Source organism: Bactrocera oleae, chromosome 4, assembly GCF_042242935.1.
Source record: "Bactrocera oleae isolate idBacOlea1 chromosome 4, idBacOlea1, whole genome shotgun sequence".
NCBI lineage: Eukaryota > Metazoa > Arthropoda > Insecta > Diptera > Tephritidae > Bactrocera > Bactrocera oleae.
Genome location: NC_091538.1, coordinates 60098323 through 60118230, shown reverse-complemented (window position 1 = coordinate 60118230; position 19908 = coordinate 60098323). Strand labels below are relative to the sequence as shown.

General features: G+C 32.4%; 1 protein-coding gene across 4 annotated transcripts in view; it reads right to left on the bottom strand.

Moving 5' to 3' along the window:
* Positions 1-19908, bottom strand: part of shn (schnurri) — a 156393-nt gene that overhangs the window by 21735 nt on the left and 114750 nt on the right. Inside the window, exon 1 of one of the 4 annotated variants that reach the window (XM_036357879.2) lies at positions 3840-5725. The exons of the other annotated variants lie outside the window; for them this stretch is intronic. The gene's annotated coding sequence lies outside the window, so the exon portion shown is untranslated. Of the gene's footprint in view, positions 1-3839; positions 5726-19908 lie in introns of those variants that run through there. 4 annotated transcript variants of the gene reach the window in all.

The following is a 19908-nucleotide window of genomic DNA, read 5'->3' as shown; positions in this document are numbered from 1 at the left end:
TTTCATTCAGCGCTTTTTATGAGCATGTATTTTAGTATAAGTAAAGCTAAGTTGAGATAAGTAGATTGTTATTAGATTTACTAAGATATTATAAAACTATTAGAAAGACCAATCAAAAATAATTTGTAAACAATAGCTAGTTGCTAGCTGTTGACATAAAATGTGTGATATATTAATATAGATATATATATATATATATATATATATATATTATATATTATAATTAAATTTTGCGTAATATTACATATAATTGATGCTGATATGTCTAGATTGCAATTCAACATTTAGTTGTTTGTTTTAATATGCAATTATTTTTATACTACAAATAATCTGGTAAATATCAGAAGTTTGGCTAATGCTTGCTATATTTCAAGGTGAGATATGGTAGAATAATATATTATATAAATAGAATAAAGAATAATTAAATATATTCGAAAACTTCGCAACTTATATTGACATATGTACATAAGAAAATATACACACAGTAAAAAAAAAGTATTAGCAAAGAAAATTAGTAAATGAAAAAATGTGCTGAATTGCAAAAGGCAGAATTCAGCACAGCTGAATTGCATTGTCTTAAAGGAAAGTTATGCCAACTTGTTGCTTGGAGCTTTCGGTTTAAATTCAGCTCTAATTCCTTAGCCAAATTATAAAATGCAAAATTCAATTCAGCTGAATTGCGTCATCTTAAAAGAAAATTATGCTTACTTGTTGCTTAGAGTTTTCGACTACAATTCAGCTCTTATTTCTTGGCTAAACTACATAAAAAATATTCTTGTTTTTTATTTTTTATAATTAAGTGACACATTTTTCTCAAATTGAGCAAACTATATGAGTAATAAAAAAAATTATATGACAATACCGTCTCAATGAAGCTGTTATAACAGCAATAAAAGCTTCACACTCAGTCCACGCTGATGATAGTAAAATAAAAATAACAGCAGTGACAGTTAAAAAGCAGCAAATATACGAACAACAAAAATTAAAATAAAAATAAACGTCAGCAATCATGCGATTTTAGCCACCGTTTTGCTGTTGTTTCTGTTTTTGCTTTATTTCGCGTTGCAAAAAAGGTGCGGCAATTAGATGTCGTCGTCAACGACATTATTATTGACGCTAAATATAAAATGCGCTTATATTTAGCATATGTACGTATATATGTGTATATGTAAGCGAGCAAAATTATTTGCTGTGTTGTGGTTGTAGTTGGCACTTCGAACAATTGAAATGACAAAAGCATTTGGCTACCTTTGTAGGTACGTCATCGCCACATCAAAATGTGCATACCTGCTTACATACCTACATACATACATATATTTGCATAATGTGCAGCAATAATTATTAACCGACGTTCGCCGACAAGTGCCGGGTTGCGGTAAAGGAAATTGAAACTGATTTTTGTACGTATGTTTTGGCATGTTGCTACATACAAATGTACAAATATATGTATCTATGTCTATATATGTTTGTATGTAGTTATTGTCTTCCTTTATTTTTGCTATTTCAAGTTTTTCTTTCGCCTCTCCGCTTCACTGCACTCATTGAAATAATAGCTCGGTGTTGAGCATTGCGCGATTCTTTTCTTTTTGTTGTTGTTGTATTTGAAATTTATTTTTATTTTCACGTAATTAGAATGCGGATTTTTTGTAAGCTCACACCGCTGTGTATTTGTGCTGTTTACCGTTCGACTAATTATTCGCCAAATTATTTATATCGTATCAGTAATCGCTTTCGGGGTGATTGGTATGCCGTGTGGGTATTCCTTGATACATGCTAGATGAGTACCAAGTCAAACTGACAGAGGCGGCACGTAGACTAGGAACATATTGTAGATGCAGAACACCTGTTTAAGTTCCTATATTTTTTGGAGGAAATTTCAAGTAGTCATATCATATATATATTTATATACTTCTTCTTTTAAAACCTCAGTAAGCTATTTTTAACTGACTGAGGGACTAAGATCAGATAAACTGTTGAAAAGATTAGAAATGGCCAGAAATAACCCTAAAAAAGGAAATGTAGATCAATAATATTTTTATACTTCTTCAATGATCTATTGATCTAAATGGAATAGTTTTTTAAATAGTTCATTCAGTGATCTATCTCCATTTAAGTCTAAAAGTCATTTAAGTCAACATTAATATTAATAGGACTACTGAAAAGTTAGCGAAATCAAGAAGTTATATACAAAGCATCCCTCCGCTGATTACTTATTAGTTCTAAATCTGTCAATTTAAGCTTTGTTTTTAGCAATTAATTTGTGAAATTCATAAAATGACATCATATTATCATTTCGTAGATACATCCATATGAACCACTTAATTAAGTAATTGAAATTTACAGTACGTACTCAACTGATCGACAGCGATCATGTCAGACAATATTTCATTCAATTGTTTATTTGAAGTAAACATACATAAATTAGCAAAATTACTTCATATTCTGAGGAATATAGAAAGCGGTGATTAAAGCTTTATTTTTTACTATTTCTTTACTGTCATATTACACGAACTTTGATCTGGGCAGTTTTTTGTTTGCCAACGTATAAAGTATTAGTATTGTATAAAGGTTACATTTTCAGTAAAAAAAAGAATAGTTAATAATAGAAAATTTAGTATTTAAAATGTAAACTTAAGTGAAGAAATTATGGTTTAAATAGTTAGAAAATGAGCTGAATGACTTTAAACTTTAGTCGATACAAAGTTTGGCTAACTAAAAGCAAGTTAACAGTGCAAAATAGTGCGCTGAATAGCTTTAAATAATATTCAGCGCGAATTTAATTATGTTGTCTGAACAACAACGTTGTATCATTATTCCAGGAATTATTATTATTTTTTTAATACTTTTATAAAGCGTTTATAATGAAAATAAAATATAAAATTGTCAACTTGCTCAGTAAGCAATTAAGCATTCTAGTTTTGATTGAAAAGCAATTTGAATATATTTTTTATTAATTTTTATCTTTTGCAATTGCAATTCAGCCCAGCTGAATAACATTGAAATATAGCATAACTGCACAAAACAGTATTTTATGATTTAATTAGATCACGATAAAGCTAAAAAATACTAACGAAACCCCAATGTTTTTTAAGCTATTATGGTAAGCTAGGATTTATGTTTTTTAGTTTAATAGTTTGCAAGACAGCGCTGACTGACTCAAAGCATTACTAACGCTGGGCTAAAGTATATAGAAATATTACTTAATATAGCCGAAACGTTGTTAAATGTAACGGATTGCAATTAAATAGCTGTTATTTTGGTTGAAATGTAAAGAAATTTGATTTCAGCTGTGCTGAATTATACAAAAATGTTATTTAACTTAGCTGAATACAGTTTAAAATTGGTTACAATATTTAAATTGCACTCAAGTTGCTTAAAACTCATATTCAGCGGTGCTGAATTGAACAAAAATGTTTTTAATTTATTTAAAAATTTTCTATTTTATAAACACTGCGTTGAAATGATCATTTATGCAAAGCCACATACATTCAACTATTTTTACAACTTATTAACACGAATGCAGCTTTCGCGACGGCTTCCCTCTCACCAAGGTCAGATGGTTATGGCGCACATACATATGTATGTAGCGCAGCGCCGAAAACACGTCACCGCGCAACTATTAATAAACATTTGCTGTAAGCGTTAAATTCATAATTGATCACCGGCACGTAATGCACAATTACTTAAATATTTACATATGTACAACACGAGAAATGTGTACGTGTGTATGTTTTTGAGTGTGCCTAATTAAAGTCGAGTCATACAATAATTGACTGCAGCTAAGATTTTAGGCGTATAACATCTTATTAATTAAACAATTAATACTGTACAACACTTACGCGCTGCTGTAACTTGTTGAATTATTAATTTTTTATTGTCGTTTTTATTCAACACGAGATTTCAGACGGCAGTCATCAACAGCGTAGAAAATGTGATTAGAAACAGCGACGCCAGCAACAATAACAACGCCAATTGATTTATACACGCCCAGCAAATCCATGTGTGCGGAGGTGTATACGTACTGTTACATATGTATGTACATATGTGCTTAATAGAGGCGACCGTGTATGCGCCGCGGCGCGCGACGCCAGCTAATTTATAAACAAAACAAAAAAGGAATCCGCCTGTTTAACTAAGCGGGCGACGCGAACGATTGAGTAAATGACCGAGTAACCGTCCGTCTGACAAATGTAGTAATTGAACACTTGACGTTATCGAAGTGCCGTTGAGTCGCTCGTATGAGTATTGTTTGTAAAACGAGTATGCGGCGAATGCGAGCGCTTGCACACCAGACGGCGACTCACTGCTAGCAAAGGTGATCGAGTAGCGCGCTGACGTTTGTCTGTTTCTTCTATAACTTAATTTTTTGTTTTTGCTTTTTTTTATTTATTATGTTTGCTTTTGTTGGACTGAGTTGGCTCAGTTGTCATTCGCGGAAATAACACAAAATTTCAGAAAATACAAAAAGCGCACAATTTTTTCACTTCACCAGAATTCGCATTGTCGTGCGCCGCACAAAACACAACACTTAAATAATTGCATGTATAATTTTTTTTTTATTTTCAAATATATTTTTTTCACTTTTTGTTGTCGTTTCTATTCACTGTCAGCGCACAAGTTTACGTAGCATAAAAATGCGAAATATTATTCCAAAAAGGCGAGCAACGCACAACTGGCGTAACTAAGCGCCTAAGCGATGCGGCAGACTGAACTGAATTGAACTGGCAAAGCGCGCTGTTGATGTCGATGATGATGACGACGATATGTAGGTATGTATGCTTGCTTGCGCGTATACGCGTGTTTGTGTGTGTGCGCTCGTTGTGGCCTAAGTGAGAGGCGGCACAGTTGTTGCTGCTACTGCCGTTGACTATTAATATCAGCAGTTACGCGCGGCGTAATAATTCAACGCGGCAAATATGCGCTGCTAACAAAAACAAAAGGCAAAACCAACACAACATACACACGTACAACGAAAGACCGCAAGCAAAACACACGAACGTCAAAAAGGCCAAAACGTCAGCATGAAATGAAAAGCGCGAGGCGACGTAGCAAGGAGAGCAGTGTGCGCTCGTTCGTTTGCGCGTGTTTGCATGTGTGTGCGCGCGTACGTATTGTGCCGAAAGCAAAACCAAACAATCGACAGGCACACCAAAAAAAAAAAAGTTCACTTTGTACACTTTATACTACGTTGAAAATGTAATAATAAGTAATAAGGAATTTCTGCGTTGGCAATGTAGACAGTTGTCGCTAATAGTCAACGGCACAGCGACTTGCGGTTGGCTGGGTGGCAGGAAGGTTGACAGCCCACATCAACAATGCAAACGCAATTACTATTTACAATGTAGGCAGTAGGCGCGTTGCATGTTACATTAATATACGCGGCAATACACCACGTAACGAAGTGTTACACCAGAGAAAATTTGTATATATTTACTTATTTAGAAGGCGCTTGGTTATGTGACGGGCTTCGACAAATGCTGAACGTGTAATCGACCGCGTTAAACTTGAATGCGCGCGCGCTCTTTAACTTTGTGGACGACTTCGCATACGAAATGCGACTAGACGGACGAACGAAATTCATTCAATTTCCAAGTAAAAATCACAATCCGCACAAGAAACGCACACTAATCCAAACGTGCGCACACAAAAACTACCAGATGCAGACAAGCGTTCCGAAAGAAACACACAAACACACCTTATGTCTCTATATTTGCATGCCTTCTATGAGCGCTTACGAGTTTATATAAGTGTATGCGTGCGCGCATGAGTAAGGCAACCTAGCAGCTGAGCAGAAAAGTAAATAAAATAAAGCGCAAAGAAAAAAAGCTGTTTATAATATAAACGCGACGAAACAAAGAGGGAACTAATAATAAAAGCAAACATATGTTGGGTGGGGGGAATATACAAATATCTGTATGCATTCGAGCGACCCCAAAGCACCAACAAACGAACAAGCGCAAATACTGAGAGATAAAGGGAGAGAGAGAGAGAGCGCGCGCGCGTTCGCAAGAGAGACCAAAAAGTCGCATAAAGAGACAACCGCAGCGACTAGGCACAGCTGTGGCCGTAAACAGCAACAAGTTCCATTAAAGAACGTATAATCAAGGAACTTGAAGTGGGCTGACATGTACATTTGACTGTTTGCTGATACCGACGGAGCTGCTGTCTGTCGCTGTATGTTCAAGTGGCGCGACAGCGCATACCACAAAATTCACACTTACTCACCAATCGCTATGGCTATGGCTAACTATGAGCCATATACGGTGAAGTGAAGTAATAAAAAGCAGTGCGCTAGTGCAGTAAGGTAAACTGAGCGCTGAGCGCACACAAAGAAGCTGACGAGTCAGCAACTAGCCGTCTGCCAGCCAGTCAACAAGATGTTTACATACATACATGCATTACACAGCCAGTCATTGAGCAGTCAGTTGGCCAGCTAAATAAGCAAAGCAGACATTTGAGGCGTTTGCACGGTTAGTTGGCGTAAGCGTTGTCGGCGCCAACGTCTCTGCTATAGTGCACCCTGTACCGGGCGTGAAACAAAGCTAGTTATTAATAATATTTGTAGTAGGACTCTTAAAATTATTCGAATATCCGGTTGGTAACCGTTTGTACGAATATTAACCGAACAGTAATCGTAACATTGCGTCTATTCAAATAGTTGCTTTGCTGCGAGTATTTGAATAAATGAAAATTGTTTGAAATTCAAGCAGCTTTTGATTTTCACCCTTTTTTTGTGTTTTTGAATGAACGCTATTCGAATAGTCGACAACGAACGGAATAGTGAAAAATGAGCGGTTAATCGAATAGTCGACAACTAACGACTATCCGAATAGTTTATACCGAATATTATAATTCGCATATTGCCCTGTCTAGTTAATTCGGTTAGCCGATTAGTCGAATACCAAGAGCTCTAGTTTGTAGGTGTATGCATATATGGTATGTCTGTGTGCACGCACACAATAGAAAACACATTTAGAACTAGTTACAAACTACTTTTTTCCGGCCTAATTTGTGAATTACTTCGTTTTTATTTATGTTCCTGGTTTTTGAGCAAAAAGAGGTACAACTAGTTTCAAACTAGCTATTGAGGAAGCAGTTTGTAAATTGCTTTGTTTTTAGTTAATTTAATGAATGGTTTGCTGTAATATACCTATGCATTAAAAAGAAAATGATTGAACGTACTTAACCTGTAGGCAATTATACTGAGTCCTGTTGAGCCTAAAAACGTTAATAAAAGTTCCATTAGAAATTTATGTAGTGTTTTGGAAATCAAGACCCTTGCCACAAATGTATTACACTAGACATAGATTGTGTCGAAGAATAAAACCACATTTTCATTAAAAAAGTTTAGAAAGAATGTTGTTGTCTACCATTGTATATATATGTATATACATATTATATTTCATAAAACTGACCATTTCCACAAAAATATCGATTTCTACAAAATGGTTTGAAAAAACTAACAATAACAATTAACAACCATAAATAAAACTAGTTGCACAAAAACTAGTTACAGATGTAGTTACAAATGGACTCAATTATTTTGGTTGTGGTTGGTGCAAATTTTTAAATTTTTTTTCAACAGGGTCCGAGTGATCATTGACAATTCAGTAAAAAAATTACAATCCCTTATCAAAAAAATCATCAAAAGCTATTCCCTACCCAAGACTAGACATTTACAATGCAAAATGCGTAAACTCAAATAACACTACGAGCGAACCCATAGCAATATTCGAGCGACAACGAAATGAATTAATGTAATAGACGAAATGACATGGCGTATGAGCAACTAAAGTGCGGTAGCGCTGAAGTACACGCATACCTATGCACAAACGCCATTAAAATTTATTTAAACGCGCAAATGATATGCCAATAATAGTAGCCAGCAACAACAACATACACATGCATAAATCATACAAGCAATCAGCAAATATTGTAATACAAATTAAGTAAAGCCGGCGCGAACTCAGCTCAACGACAACGGCTCGAATAGCAAAAGCAATGCAGTTGAAGCAGAAAAAACAAATGGCTGAGCAAAAACTGCCAACTAGCAAGTTGAGCTGCTATTAAAGCAACAAAGCAGCTGCTGTTAAAGTAACAAAGTGATCGCAAAAAAAAAGGTAAACACAAAAAACGAAGTTGCTGAATAGACCGTTGATCGTGGCTGGCGGATGAGCGCAGAGGCTGCGCGGATTTCGTCGGCTCACAAATGCTTTATTTTATTTATTTATTTATGTTTTTTTTTTTTGTTTTTTTGCTTTTATTTATTTGAAGTTGAATAAGACGAAACCACAACCACGTAGGTGAAAAGCAGCAAAAAATTTGTAGTAGTTTATTGCCAAAGCCGGAGTGTTAATTGTCGCTGACTAAGTAAGGTCTGGGGAGCACCAGGCGAACAATAACAGAAGCGAAAATTACAAAAACAAATAAAAAGTATTACACAACCAAATGCACATACAAATACAAAGCGTACAAAAATGTAAATCGTAATGAAATATGATAAAGCGCGATGAGCGTTGCGTTGGGAACTGAAAGAATAGCGGATGTTGGCGTGTTCGAGTGGAGGAGCCTTTAAATAATGTAAATAAATTAAGAAAATTAAACTTTAAAAAAATATAAATGAATGAAAAATGAGCAATGGAATGGAATGAATGTATAGCAAACACTATTAGGAAAACAACTTTCATGCTTTATGCAGTTTGGACTAAGAAATTAGTTGTATTTTTAAGCATTGCTGAATCACTTTAATAGCTGCTGTTAAGCGTAGACTTTAAACTATTGCTTAAAATATAGCATATTTTAAGGTAAACAAATGAATTTTAATGGAAATGAGGCTGAATAACGTTTAAAAGTATTCAGCAAAATTATCGTACTGTCTAAACATTTAGAGTCAGACATTCCGTTATATTTCGGTGAATTTTTTTAAGTTGAGTCCTATTCAAACGCGCTGAATAAGTGTTTCAGCAATTCAGCAAAACAGAAGTGCTGATAAAAAAGTTTACGTCAAGTATTCAGTTTAATTGCAACGTACTTTGTGAATAAAATCATATTTAAATGTGCTGAATATGATTTTCAGGAAATTAGAAGGGTTAATTATATTATTAAAACATGTAAGTGTACTAAAAGAAGTTGTGCTTTGTTCATGAGTGCTGAATAAGGTTTTCAGCAATACAGCAAAATAGAACTTCCAAAAAAGTTGAATTACAACGTACTTTGTAAATATAATCTTATTTAAATGTGCTGAATAAGGTTTTCGGGTAATTAGAAAGATTAGTTATATTATTAAGACAAGTAAATGCTACATAAATATTAAAATTAACTGCTAATTGTAATTATGATCATATTATGTTAACACAGAATATGATTTGGAAAATGATGTATCATACATATTTCGTAGCAATTCAGCGCAAAAAAAATAAATAGTTTCTTTTAGAGTCATAATCTCAATACTATATAATAAAATTACAAAGAACAAGTATGTTGAAAAAATACTCAAATACATAATTTTTTTTAGTAATACAGCCGCATTTGTTTTTTTAAATAAAACTGAGCTGAATAGCAGATAACTACTTACAAACGAATTAAAACGCGTGTATCGTAATTTTGCAATGAATTCAGCTGAGCTGAATACGATATGAGATTACATAACAAATTATTTATAAATTTTTGCTTGAATGAAGAAATTACGCTTAAAAGCTCCGTTACACTTTTGCTTTAGAATATTTTCACATGAGTAAAGTGTGATTATTATATTTGCCACAATAATCACACTCTTATGATAATAAAATAATTGCAACAAACATACTAACATACATACAACAGACATTTATAGAAAAATAAACACACATAAACAATAATAATAATAATGAATACATGTGTATAAAATCACTGATAACGTAAGTGGAGAATGCGATTGTCAAGTAATTGCGGCACATACATACATACATACATACAAATTTCCAACTGGAAAGCAATGTAAATCGCTGACGCGTCATTTATTTCACACACTATAAATTACAAATAGCAAACGAAAGCAACAATAAACCACAACAGCAACATATGCACATCCATATATATTTACATATGTACATACAATGAGCAACTGTAATCAGCAACTAAACAAATATAATTACGGTGCGATTGTGAAGAGCAAAAATAAAAAATAAAATGTAAAAAACGGAACAACAACACTGTTGAATTGCAAAATACGAAACAACAACAAATCGACGTCATAACATCATTATCGCTAACATGAACTTCCTTAATTAACAACATAATGAAGATAATTACCCCAAACAGCCACAACAATGAGCCAAATGAGCACGTTGCACGAGCAAACGAACAAACGAAGCAGTGAACGAGTGAGCGGACGAGCGTTTGGGTGCCTCATTAAGTTGAAACACATAAAAACAATAACACAAACGAAACAAACATACAATGAGTTAAGACGGTGACGATCAGCCAAGTGGGCAGATCAGTGAGTGAGTCAGTCAGTCAGTTAGTGAGTAAACGAGCTGGTCTGCAAACGAGTCGCTGATAGTACACGAGCCACTCAACTACTGCTAGCGTGCATTTGTATGTATCTGTGTGCGCTCAATTCATTGTGTATATTTAGCGGTAAAGCATTGGATAAGCTTTTATAAGCAACGCATTAGCGAACGCAGCGGAGCGCAGGGTAACGGTCAACGGGTTTTAGCGAACGGAGGCGAGCGGCCCCGCCATCAACTAAGCGGACGTAGTTGCCACCGACATAGTAAACAAAATGCAAACAACTGGAATTAAGAGCGCACTGACTGTTTTTATATTACATACGACTGATACACGAACACAAACACACACACACGAATACGAGCACTGCGCTGAAGTGTCTTCGTTTCGCATTATTAAGCTTCTTCGCTTTTATTGCCCTTTTTCACTGTGTTCGTGTATGTATGTGTGTGTGTGTGCGTGCGTTTGTGCTATTCGTATGAATTTAATGGCTGACGATTCACCAGAAACGAGGAAACCCTCAATCTAGCGATCACTAAAACTTGGCGAGTCAAGCTGGTGAGCCAGCCAACAACGATGAGTGTGCACACAGCGATAGCGATAGTGACAGCGCTAGAGCGGCGCGAGAGAGCCAAAGAGTGTGCGCAGCGAAGAGTGTGTTTGCGGGTTTGGGGGCTTTTGGGGTTGCCGTTTACGTGTAAATCGCTGCGGTTAATATGAATCAAGTCAAATTGCACACACACATACACACCATGTGCGCATACGTAGATTTATTTGTTCGCTTTTACCGCCATATTCGCATGATATTTTTATTTATTTGCTGGAAACGAGTTTGAGATACCACTGCACACATACAAACATATATATTTGTGTACATGTATGTTTGCATATTTAAGCGTAAAAGAACTTGTTGTTATTGCTGTTGTTTTATAACTGCCACCACATGTTGTGACTGACGCTGCAAAGCATTGACAATGCCACTGAGTACATCAATAGCTTTGTACATAAAGCTTTGAGTATACATACATACATACACACATATATGTATCTGTGGCTGTTTGTATCGATGTAGTTGTCTACATTGTTGCTGATGATGTGAATTTGTTTGTTTAAGCAATAATAGGTAGCCGCTGTTAGATTTGAATTCAGTGGTGGTTTATTTTATTAAGCGTTTTAATACTGAATATTTATGCCTTTAATTATTATGTTAAAGTTGTCACGAAAGTATATACAAACATTTGTATGTACTATTGTTTGAGACAGCGCTGCAGTTTCCGAACATATTGTTGAGTTCGGAGCACTATAGAATATAGCTGTCATGCAAACTGACCAATCCATATAAAGTGCTTGTGTGGAAAACGTTTTTATTTGTTAAGGTATTCTCATGAAATTTGGTATAGATTATTGTCTAAGGCAACGCTATAATTTCCAAATATATTGTTAAGATCGGACTACTATATCATAAAGCTGTCATACAAAAAGACCTTTATGCTATTAGAATGCACCTGTCAAGGGTATTATTGCTTCGGTGCAGACGAATTTGAGGGTTTTTTCTTGTTTTAACTATTGTTTGAATAATATTTTTATACTCTCGCAACCTGTTGCTACATAGTATAATAGTTTTGTTCACCTAACGGTTGTTTGTATCACCTAAAACTAATCGAGTTAGATACAGGGTTATGTATATATAAATGATTAGGATGAAGAGACGAGTTGAAATCCGGGTGACTGTCTGTCCGTCCGTCTGTCCGTCCGTGCAAGCTCTAACTTGAGTAAAAATTGAGATATCTTTATGAAACTTGGTTGACATGTTTTTTGGTACCGTGAGACGGTTGGTATTGCAGATGAGCGTAATCGGACCACTGCCACGCCCACAAGACGCCATTAATCAAAAACAAATAAATTGCCATAACTAAGCTCCGCAATAAGATACAAGACTGTTCTTTGGTACACAGGATCACATTAGGGAGGGGCGTCTGCAGTTAAAATTTTTTTTTAAAGTGGGCGTGGTCCCGCCCCTAATAGGTTTGATGTGCATATCTCCTAAACTGCTAATGCTATAATAACCAAATTCACTAGGAGCAAATGTTTAGAGCCTCTACATACAGTGTGGAAATTGTTGAAATCGGGTGGCAACTCCGCCCACTCTCCATATAACGGTACTGTTAAAAACTACCAAAAGCGCGATAAATCAAGCACTAAACACGCCAGAGAAATTAAATTTTTATCTCTGTGATGGTATAAGATGATTTAGGAACTACGTTCAAAATTAGATAGTGGGCGTGGCAGAGCCCACTTTTAGGTGAAAACCCATATCTCGAGATCTGCTTAATCAATTTCAACCAAACTCGGTGCATAACGTTCTTTTCATATTTCTATGTCATAGTGCGAAAATGGGCGAAATCGGCCTTTCCCATATAACACCATTTTCAATTCCATCTGATTCTTTAACTTTCCACTATGCATATCAAGCAACAATGATTATATCGGGGTAAAACTTTGCGTGAATAATACGTGTAAAGTATGCCACCTTGTGACCAAAAATTGTCTAAATCGAACCAAAACTGTTCAAGCCCCTAAGTACTAAAGATGTGGACCCCAGTGCCTATAGTTGACCTACTACCGAAAATATCGGTCAATCCACAAAGAAATCTCAAACGAGTATACCATTTGACTTTGCGAGAGTATAAAATGTTCGGTTACATCGAACTTAGCCCTTCCTTACTTGTTAATTGTAAACTTTAACTTTCTTTATTGTCATGAAAAGTACCTCAATTGCTCACTATCTTTATATACACTCCAATTTCACCTGCTTTTCAAACACTTCACCTTAAGTCAAGTCGGATATTATCGAAACACCCACAACAACAAACATACACCTAAGAACATTTTATGATAATTCATAAGTTATGGAACACTTTCAGTGCAAAAAGTTTCGTTCTTAGCACTTTTATCTTATCAGCCATCAGATATGTATTTCCTTTACGCACTCAAATACCTTTCAACCTCCCTTAACCTACTCCGTTTTGTGGCGAAAACGTGCAAGATTGCGGATGTGATAAGTATGATTAGTGGGTAAACAAATATTTTCCAGTTTTTGGGTGTGCAAAAAATTATCACGAAAGCAGTTGGTGATTTTTGTTTTCTATTTGGCGAATTCTATTATCTCAAAATTATCAGTCAAACAAACTGTTCGAATTTTCAATAAAGCTTTTGTCAAAAATGTTATCTCTTGTTATCTCTAGGGAATTTGCATAAGTGTATAAGTTGCTTAATTTTATTGTGGTCAAGTTAAAATATTTAAAGTTCAAGGTTAATGCTCGCAGAGAAACACAGTGGAAGAAATGAAGAACAAAATTTTTGTTTTATTGTGTTTCATGAGCGAATAACTAGTTTGAAACGACTACGGCAGGAAAATTATTCTAAAAGCGTTTAAATTTCGATATTTTTCTATCTACGCTGGACCCGATTGCAATTAAAAGGAAAGCAGCCCAAAAAAAAAAAAAAAAAATTATAAGACCAAATTGAAAGAACGTGACATAAGGCTTTATAGATTATATATGGAAGTCTGAGGTATATAAATAGTTTTCCCTACTCTCTAGTTATCTTTATATTATATTGCTTTAAATCATAATATGTTCGTAGGCTTAGACCAATTTCCAAAAAATCTAGTTTAAGTAACTCACGAGTTTGAAATAAATACTTACATACTAGTTAGTAGTATCTGTAGGATACTGATACTATTTCATTTCGCTTTTCGCTTCAATATTTTAATAGCCAAGGGTTTATATTAAAAAATTGGATAAATTACGGGTCAAAGTAACCTACAAAATTATTTTTAAATTTCCCCAAAGGAAACTGTTACATTCTCTGTTCTATATACGAGTATTTCTTTCGATGCAATGTTTTCGCAGCCTAAAATCAAATGTAAATCATGGTATAACTGACTTAAGGGTTTCAGAATTTATTTGAACAATCATTAATCGAAATCGTGTAAGTTATTATAATATATTTAATGGTATACAATCTGTTAGTTGGACACGTGATGACTCCGTAGCTATATACTTGTATGTACATATGTATATAAAATATTTGGTCCATATTTTTGAATACCTATGATTGAGTGTATGTCGACATCTTACTGTACTGCTAGTTATAAATACTGCTTAATTTATTAGATTGATAAACAGGAAACTAATTTGCATGCCGAAATATTAACAAAACCTAACATAACCTCATAATTTTTCTCAGAAATTTCAAATATATATGAAAATATTCAGTTTCGAAAGCAATAAAAAATTTTGAAATTTACGACCATCACCTTCGCATATTTCAAATACGAAGTCAAAATGATTTAATTTTACTCTTTTTGAAAAATTAAAATTTTGAAAATTTTACAAATTCAAATTTTTGTGAAAATTTCCACCTCTGTATTGGCAAGTTATTTAGAAAAGTTGGACAAAAAAAGAATGTTCTTGTGTTTTGGGTATATTTTCATTTATATACATATATTGTATATATATACATTTTTCTAAATAAATAAACAGCATACACGGCTTATTTTCTCATTAATGTTCAGCGCTGAAATTTCCCATCGGTTCGGAAGTGTCGCGGTGACATCAAGCAATAAATAACTGCAACTGTCATGCGAAAACCCAAAAACTAATGACTGCAGCGCGTCGCGTCATAGAGATTATTCGAAAATTCATAAATAAATACAAACAAATCTACTGTATCTTTTAAAACCGCTATACCCATCAACAGCATACACTTAAAGGAAAGAAAGCACTTAAAACACAGAAAATTTCGAATTCCATATTTTCGCCGCTTATTTATTTGAAAAATATGCACAGCGGAAATTCCCAGATATTGACGTAAAAATTTTAAAATTTTCATTTTAGCTTTTGCTTTTTTTTTTAATGGTATTTTCGAGGATATTTTTTTCGTTGGGTTTTTTCTTTGTAGCTTAGTTCTGTTACGAATGTTGTTGTTTCTAATGCTTTTTTGCAATTAAATTTTTTTTTATTAATAATGCGCTAAATGTTAAACAAACAAATGCAACGTTTTGTGTGGCATAAGTAATCATTCGATGATCAAGTGTAGGATGGGCTTTAGAGACTGAGGTATGAAGCAAGAGGTTTGATATTGGGCTAGAAGATGTGGTGTAAACACATGCTACGTATGCGTAGGTGTTGGTATGCGCTGTAGGAGTAGTGTATGTGTATCGATGTTGATGTCCGTATGTGTGTATAGGTATGTTTGTAAATATGTATGACATAGATATATTTGTATGTATTATTGTACGCATTTGTGCGTCAAAAATCGGAATAAGCTTTTCAATAATAAAAATAATATAATAATAAAATTTAAAACAACCAAAATAACTTAAAATAAATATAAACTGGTATATACAGATTTACATTTATAATATAATATATATTTATTTATTTTGTAGAAGAAATACGTAATAGTTGATAAAAAATTATATATAGTATTTTTAAAATAATTAATAAATATTTTTTAAATAATTAATTAAAACTTTTATTTTATACATTTTTTTATTTTAATTCTTTTCTTATATAAATATTTATATGTATAAAAAATGAAAAAAAAAATGTTATTTTAGTGAAAAATATTTACTAATTTATGTAAAATATGTATAAAAAAATTATTTTTTTGTAGTATTTTAAAAATATTTGATTAGGTCATTATAATTTCGTATGGCAAAAGGAAATATTTTGGCATAGAAAAATAATGAAAATAATAAATTTATTTAAATATTATTAATCAATTAATTATATTTTCAATATTATTAAAAATATATAAATATTCTATATCTATTATAGAGAAATTTATATATTAAGAGTAATTAATTCTTATTTTAATAAATGTTTTTTGTTAACTCAAAAATTTTCATTATTTGTAAAAACGTAAAGAAATAAAAAAAATTAAAACTCATTAATATGAAAAAAAAATTCAAAGTCCTATTTTTGTATTTATGAATAAGTATAAATTTTTAAATCTTAAAACCGAACACTAAAATAGCTATTTTAATTTTTTATTTTTTATTTTATACCAATATTTATAATTTAAAAAAAAAATTTTTTTTGTTTTAAGAAATACTTTTAATAAAATTTAGCTATTTTAATATTCTCCATGCGCGTATTTTAACCAAAATTTCAATAGAACAAGAATATGTTAATTTAGAAAACCTCATCACAACTCATTATTTAAGCATCAAATTAGACAAAATCTATAAAACCAAAATAAAAATATCAAAAACGCCAACAAAACATTAAAACCAAGCAAACAATAAAATAAATAATTCGAAAATATGCAAAAAATTTAGTAACAATTTTTTTTTCCACAAAAATTTATTGACTTGAAAGAAAAAGTGTAGGCAGAAATACAGAATAATATAAAAATAAATTATTTGAATTTCGGTATGAATAAACCGAATAAAGAATAAGAATACAACTAACAGAGTGAGCAAAAATGCAAATAAGTCGTGTATAAATTGCATATTAAAAAAAATTAAGGACCTAGAAAATAATTTGCATAGAAAGAAGCGTGTTCGAAATAAAATTAATTAAACGTGAGGAATTCATTTGAATAGAAGACATTTAGTTCGAGTAAGGCAGAAATTGGATGATGGTGGCCAAAGCAAATTTGAAAAAAAATGATACAATATATATTTTAAATTATTATTATTATTATTTTAATTTTTTTTAAGGCACACATTAAACTTTTCGTTATTTAATTAAAATTTCCTTGAAATTACATTAATGGGAAATTTCCTTACAAACACTCTGTGTTGCCCCAGGCGCCTGGTTACCCAAGCAAAGTCGCCAAATTTTAATTTTTTTTATAAACAGTTGCATAAAATAAATTTTCGCAGCTATTTTTGGCATAGAAGACTACGTCAATGACATTCAAATACAAAACAAAACAAAATAAATATATATATACATATATAAATAAAAAATAAAGAATTCCTTTTTATTAGGTTTTCGAAAAATACGTTTATTTCATTTCACTGAAAATAAATTTTTCAAAATTTTGGCGTTGATTTCACACTCAACCCACTTGACACTTTTCACAGTGCCATTGAATGGGTGCGCGGTCGGAGTGCCACACACCCACAAGCGAGTTATTTCGACTTTGTGTATACTATTAAATGCAAAAATTGTATTTGAGGCAATTATTCATACATAACTATGCATCGGTGTGTGCTAAATTCAACTAATTCACAACGCCAACTGGCAGTGATTGGCGTTAAGGTGCACGGTAGCCCCGTCGCTCTCCCTTTCAATAGTCAAAGTAAACATTCCCCCCATCCGTTCAGTGGATTTCTTCTGTTTACACTACACTAAATAGCAGCGATTCAGACAACCAGCAAACTATAACTGCCAATATGGAAAATCGGATTAAAAAAATAAACCTATTTTAATTTTTAAAGAACAGGGCACTTTATTCTTCATTTCAGTACCCAGCATACACTTCTCATAATTGGTAAGTTAAAATATTATCTTATCCAAAATAAATAATTTAAAATATTTTATAAATTTATTCAAAAACTTTATAGCATCTATGAAAGCTCTGTATATATTTTCAAAATACGATTTAATTTATATAAGAAGAAAACATTTTCCATTTCATCATATAAATCTTAGTATTAAAAACTATAATTTATAGTGAAATCTCCACTATCATGCGAAAAACTCAAAGAAAACTTACTAAAGATTCTGTATTGAAGTTGTTTAATTATAATATTTTGCAAATTTTAATATTGCAATCTATAAACTTTAGAGAAAGCTTAATTTTTTAAGGGCAGAATTAAAAAAAAAGCTTACTAGAACGGGCCGTAGTTTTAATATTATTTGTAAGTATAATGCAAAATACAAATTTCAAATCTATAATTCCTCTTTTTTAGTGAAAGCTTCATTATCATGCGTTCGACGAAAGCTATATGACAGAAGTGTAAGTTCACTAGACATTCACTATTTTGAATGATTTATACAATATTTTATAAATTTTAAAATTGCATAAATTTTAGAGAAAGCTTTATTTTCAAGAGAATAATTAAAAAAATGCTTCGAAAGTTTTACAACAGAAGCGAAAGCTAACTGAATCAAATTGTATTTTAAATATTTATATATTTATTTTATAAGGAATTTAAAAAATTAAATCACTTTTAATAAAAATTAAAAAAAATATTAATACTTCAGTTTAAAGCTTGAACTAAAAGTTCCAAATACAAGCAAGAAAAGCTTTTTATCGGTGAAATCACGAAAATTTTTTTAAAAAGTGAAAGCTTGAAGTGAAAGCTTTTATTAAACAAACTTAAATTATTTTTAAAAAAAGTTTTTTTTTCAAAGAAAATGCTTGCATTAACAATTCAAAATATAAGTGATGAAAGCTTTTTTTGTTGAAATTACTAAACATTGCTGAAAAGTGAAAAGTCAAAGAAAAAGCGCTGAAAGTTTTCGTTCGATTTCGGTATTTAACGTATTTTCATACTTGTCTTATATAATTTTCGCGATATTTTCAAGCTTTTTTTTATATGAAAGTGAATTTTATAAAGCTCGAAGGAAAGCTTTTAGCATATAAACTTTAATTTATGTGTTTATACTATACTATGTAGATAAATAGTTATCAATTTTATGATAATTTATGGTCAATTAATTACATTAAATTTAATAAATTAAAAAATCAATTGGAAATTAAAATAAAATGACACAGACCAATTAAGCTCATAAACAATTTTATTCAAATGTTTATTTGTATGTATGTGTATATGTATATACAAGTAGATGCTGATTGCCTTAGCGTTGAAAATTATTAAATTCATAAAATTAGTGCAAATACCACGATTGGACGAATGGCTTGGGAATTTATAAGAACACCAATATATGTACACTTGTGTAAATAGTCGAAAAAAAGAAAAAAAAAACAAACACCATAAAACAAATAAATTAATAGCTTAAAAGGTAGTTACCATAATGTATGCAAAATCGAAATGAAAATATTCAAAACTTAATAAAATCATACAACAACAAACACATTACGTATACAAAAGTAGTTTGGACTGAATGGGAAGAACCAAATAACAGCGCATAAAACCGGCTCAAACCGCATTAAAGAACCAGAAACGAGTCAAAATAGTAGAGAACAACTTTAATGCAGAGCTAAGGCACAGGAAGTAGAGCCATCGGGGGGTACCATATATACAAACACATTGTGAAGTTAAAGTAAGTCAGTCAGCTGAGCAGAGTGGCATAAACATAAACTCCAAGAGACAGGCAAGTTTTTTTTTTGCAGCTGCGCTCAAGAAGGGGGTTACCTCCACAAGAGGCGGGTGCAGCGGCAGACACACGTGCGGTCCAATGAACAATCGAAAACGGTTATGTTTATTGTTTT